The following is a 5,872-nucleotide window of genomic DNA, read 5'->3' on the forward strand; positions in this document are numbered from 1 at the left end:
GCCTGATCACAGAGCACGAAAGGAGAGCCCTTCAGACATGCCTTTCTGGGCAAATAAAGTGGTGGTGGGTGGAATTGGAAATTTGCAAAACAAGGAGTTATCATTGGAAATGAAAAATGATCTGAGTGAGATTGACCTCTTGCTTCTCAATGGCAAGAAAATGCTGCCATATTTGAGCGAATCACTGGGAAGAAATTCAGCTTCAGCTGCAAGTCTGTCCTGCGTTCCTGTGGAGGGCTGCTTTGCCGAGGTGTGCTCTCCCGCAGGCCAGGCCCTGGTGGGGGCTACCAACCACTTCAGAGAACGGTGCCCCTGGATGTCACACCTACCCTGCCTTCAAGAACCCAATCGGCTGCAGTTAGAGATGGGAATTTTTGCACGTGAACTTTGGAGTGCTTTCCTCAAGGGGATGGGCTCCGAGTTGGAGCTGTCTGGCCTTCATTCCATCATTGCTGCAACACTGTTCTGGTGTCCTGGAGAACTCCTGAGTGATGAGACAAAATATGTTTTTGTTGACTCTTTAAAGCCCAGGTTTTCAGAGCAAACAATAGAATACAAGAAAATGTTTCCAAGTGTAAAAAGTGTATCCGATGATCTGCTGTTGACAATGGGATTACTGGCTCCATGAGCTCTTGGATTAGCAAATCTGTTACGCCATAGTGAGGGCTCAGGCAGAACAATAAAAACAGTGAGATTGATTTTACAAATTGTCTTAGAATGATTTCTTTCACACTAAGTCTAGATGCAAACAGTGTGGCCATTAAATTCCTGCTTCAGTTTGTAGGACTCAACAGACTTTAAGTGCGATTTAAACTCTTGACAAGCTGGGTGATACAGAAGGGTATTTTTGAGAGGCAACTCAAGTGTTTCCATTGCAGAAAGTTCCCAGTTTCTAGGGATTGAGATACCTTTTACACTAAGGGTTTTTTTGCAGTTAACTCCTCTTGTTGTTTGTTGATAACTTTGATAAAGGTCATTAAGAGTCATCCTCGTGTGTAGGTTTTTAAGGAGTCCCAAAGTAGGACTTAAGATAACCATTTGGGGGATTATTGATTGCATATATATCAGTTTATATTGTGTGCTTAATTACTATGCTGTGTGCTATTTTAGTGTTTGGGAAAAATGAAAAATAAAATCTGTTCTTTATCTAATAAAAGTCTTATTTTACAGGTGTGGTCTTGGTTCACCTTGTCTTTCTGTTAGTGCTGTCATCTTAATACTTAAATACCTTTTAGCACCAAAGTATGTTGCCGATTTAGAAGACTGGAAGCAGAGCTTGAAAAACAGAATGTACAGCTAGGTCAGAACTCCCTTTCCTCACAGGATATAATGAAATTGTGTTGTGATCTTCGCGGTGGTGCCCACATAAGTCCCTGAGTAAGAACGAGTCCTTGCAAATCGGCATCACCGCCTTGTCTAAAACCGCACCACTTTGGTTGGGCAACTAAAACCTTGCTTTAAAAAAAAAAAACGAAACAAAACCTTGCTTAGTGGACACTCCTGTTTGGTGTCACTGATGGATTGTGAAATGAAATGGGGACACTTTTTTTTTTTGGTAATGTTATTAAAATGAATGGGAACTTTTCTGGTCAAACCCTCCCCCTCTTACTTCCCTTTTTAATTTTTATTTATTTTTTTGAACTCAGTCTACTCCTTTGGGATAAACATTCCATGACTCATCAACTGTTTTTATTTCCTTGTTTTATAAATTGCAAGTAAATAAATGTATTCAACTGATTGAAAAGAAAAGCACAGAATTTCCTATTTGGCATCAAAAGCTAAAATGACCCTAGATTGTAAGCTCTTAACAGCAGTCAAATCTATTCCTGGATTGTAATGGCTATCTCCAAACTTTGAGATGCTGATCCCTTAAGGTTTAACCTGATTGGTCTCTGGAATAATGGGTATCTCTGTGACACCTGAAACTCAGAGCTAGAGCTCAGCAGATATGAATGTTAGTATTAGCGCATACAGCAACTGTTAAAAAAAAATGCTGAAAAAGAGCCCAGACTTCAATTGATGATATGAATGAAGCAGATCTGGTTAAGACTAGGGCAAACTGGACCAAAGGGTAAAGGTCAAAACTGACTGTGTTTTAAAACTTCAACTTCCATGTGAGACCAAGGGAAGAGATGTCTATTTGGTGCAGGATTTATATTTTCTAAACAGTGTTACTCTGCAGTTGGTTTGTTCAAACACCACAATTACATGGAACTTTGAATAGGAAGTTTTGTGACTACAAAATAAAATCTTCTATAACCATTTCTGTTTTTGAGGCAGTTAGTACAGATATGAGGTATTTTGCTAAATAATTAAAGTTTCCATGATTGGATTATAGAAGGGATCACTCCTTTGAAATATTTCAGGTTGTGTAATTTTGGCAATGAAAACTAAAGGAAACTTATTTAAAAGAGCTGCAATTAAGGAGCGGCTAGGCCTGCTTATAATTGTGCCTAAGATCCTCCTCCGGAATGCCTCTTTGTTGCTCAGATGTGGCCCTCTCTCTCTAGCTAAGCCAACTGGGCAGGTGAAATCACTGCCCTCCCCCCTACCTGGGATCTGACACCCAGGGGTGTTAAATTCCCCTGGCAACATGGAATATGACTCCCTGGGAGGAATGTAGACCCAGCTTTGTGGGATGGAGAACATTTTGACCAAAAGGGGGACGTGAAATGAAATAAGTTTCAGTGGCAGAGAGATTCCAAAAGGAGCCAAGAGGTCACTCTGGTGGGCACTCTTAGGCACAATATAGATAACCCATTTTAGGTTCTAATGAATTGGAATAGCTACCAGTAAATACTTGAAACTATAAAATTACAACCCTGAACCCTTGAATCTTGAAGATGATTGTATAAAAAATGTAGCTAATGAGGGGTGACAGTGTAATTGGGAAAGCCATATGGATCACACTCCCTTTTGTCCAGTGTATGGATGGATGGGTAGAAAAACGGGCAAAATGAATAAATAAATAATAAATAAATAAATAAAGAGAATTTGCCTTAAGAAAAAAAAAGATCTGTTATGTTATATATATATATTTTAAAGAACCTATGGACAGCTCTTAAGCATTAAACAATTCAATCACATTAAATTTCAAAACAGTGCATAATCTAAGATATTGGACTTGGTTATTCATTTGAAAATCATAATTTCCGTTTCTTAAGAAACAGAATGAAGTTGCAAACCTATAGAGAATTAAAATAAGATACTCTTGCACTTTAATAGATCATTCTTAATGATTTTGTAAATAAGAAGCAAGAAATGTATTTTATTGTAAATCCTTGTGGATTTCAAACTTCATATAGACCGTTTACTGTAATTTCACACAATAAGAAATGTGCTATAGAATTCTCTCTACACTTTCTCATGAGATAATTTTTAGTATCTCCTTTTTAACCCTTGTAAGCAGAAGAAATAGAATCATGGGATCTTCTGAGCAGTATAAGTATATATGAACTTGGAGCTTTGACATTGGTGAGTGGTGGAAGGTTTTTTTTTTTTTCCCCCAAAAAATGCTTTTCAATTCAGTTTTATTGAGATATATTCACATACCCTGCAATCATCCACAGTGTACGGTTGTTCACAGTACTGTCATATAGTTGTGCATTCGTCACCAAAATCAATTTTTGAACATTTTCATTACTCCAAAATAAAGAAGAATAAAAATACAAATAAAGAAGAACACCCAAAACATCCCATTCCCCTTGTTATTTAATCCCCCCCCCCACTTTTTTACCTATCTGTCCATACACTGGATAAAGGGAGTGTGAGCCACAAGGTTTTCACAATCACACAGTCAACACTGTGTAAGCTACATAGTTATACAAGCATCTTCAAGAATCAAGGCTACTGGGCTGGAGTGCAAGTTTCAGGTATTTCCTTCTGCCTATTCCTATACACTAAAAACTACAAAGGGATATCTATATAGTGCATAAGAGGTGCCCTCTAGAGTGACCTGCCATTTGAAATCTCTCAGCCACTGAAACTTTGTTTCATTTCTCTTCCCCCTTTTGGTCAAGAAGGCTTTCTCAATCCCACAATGCCAGGTCCAGGCTCATCCCTGGGAATCATGTCCCATGTTTCCAGGGAGATTTACACCCTTGGGAGTCATCCCATGTAGTGGGGAAAGCAGTGAGTTTACCTGCTGAGTGGGCTTAGGAGAGAGGGCCACATCTGAGCAACAAAGAGGTTCTCTCAGGGAGACTTTTAGGCACGATTTTAAGGCTCAGCCTCTCCTTTGCAGTAACAAGGGAAGCTTTTCTTGAAACAAAAACTGCCCCACCTAAACAAACCTGGCCAAGTAATAACATATAGCATGTAAAAGTTTGAAATTAAAAGCCTAAGGTTTGATTAAGAGTGTAACTTCTACTTGGTTCCCCTCTACTTCCAAAATGTCCCCTCTTATCCCCATTTTTATCAAAATGTGATTCATCAGATCAATTAAAAATGCACTTGGACTTCAATCTTTGCAAGCTGTTCATTGAGAGTTGTATATTTGTGCTACCAAAATTTGACTGGAAAGGTTTGTTTTCAAAGGTGCTTGCTTCCTAGGAAAGATTATCTTTATAGGATAAACTTCTTTTTCCTAAAATAAATTGCCTTGCTCTGTAGAGTCCTAAGAAGATTGTTTGGACAAAAATGTTTTGGTTGAGTTGGGAGGACTTGCCCATCGGCCGTCTCTGTGTTTTTGGCACAGCCTGTGGAGTCTGAGCCTCATATCCCCTTCTGGGACACAGATAAGTTAATCAAGGGTGCAAAAGTGGACATTTCTATAATTTTGCTCTGGTCATTTCAGGTTGTGTTTTGAGTAGATTCCTTAATTTTTTTTTTATTCTTGTTTAGGTACATAACAATAGAGGGAAATTTTATAGGGTAGCTGTGGCTCCCCGTGGTTTTAGCAGAGTGGAGTTCTCCCTTCGGCTCTTCAATGCTTTTAGTTTTTGAAGGCAGAGGACTTAACCTGTTTTCTCTTCTGCTGCCTGCCTCACAAGTTCTGTTTCTGCTATCAGAAAACAAATGATTGGTTTGGAGAAGATTGGGAAATTGACTGTTTTCTAACTCTTAAAAGTATATCCTCTGTGATACTGAGGCTTACAAACGCCATGTGCTGCTGTGTATTTAAACTGACTTGGAGAAAGCGTCACGTCTCTATGAGGCCTTCATTTTAAGGTACCCAGCTGCCTCTCCAGATGAGTTCTCAGGCGCCTTGTAGGACATCTCAGGGGGCGTCACACCTAGGACATGGGAAAAGCACTGTTTCTTGTCATTTTTCCTTTCTCAGAAGACTTGGTAAGGACTCAGACCTGTTCAGAAAAACCTACTGAGTGAAGGTGATCTGAGAAAAGAGGAACTTTGTTCCCTTTGCAGCAAATGAGCTCTCTGCAAGTCCAAACATTTGAGTATCTGAATTCCACTAGAAATTGAGAAGGCAGCATAAGGGAAACAAGCTATTTTCAAGCCTTGTGTTGGGGCACCTTTGGGAGAGCAGGTTGCGCTGTTTTCTGCATCTTGCCTGTGTCCAAGTGAGTGTGTATTGCTGATGTTGACATTTCCAGCTCCGCTCTGCAAGATCGTGGCTAAATGTGCATGTAAAAACAGTGTTTAAACATCGGGGATTTCTTTTCAAAACCAGCTGCTGTCCCCCTGTGTGAATGGATTCTATAACAAGAACATCTTAGCTCACTTTGGTTCCGTGTAAATATTATGTGTTTGGGTGGTGTTCCTTTTTATTCCCTGTATTTGCCATGCTGTCTCTAAAAGGGTCTTGGAATATCAGAATCAGCTATCATTTAAAAATGTGCATCATTTATGTTGCAAATATTACACCGAAAATTACTTTTTTTTTCCCTGTCACCTTTCCATGGAGAGCAAC

This window comes from Choloepus didactylus, chromosome 21 (genome assembly GCF_015220235.1).
Source record: "Choloepus didactylus isolate mChoDid1 chromosome 21, mChoDid1.pri, whole genome shotgun sequence".
In the NCBI taxonomy this organism is placed as follows: domain Eukaryota; kingdom Metazoa; phylum Chordata; class Mammalia; order Pilosa; family Megalonychidae; genus Choloepus; species Choloepus didactylus.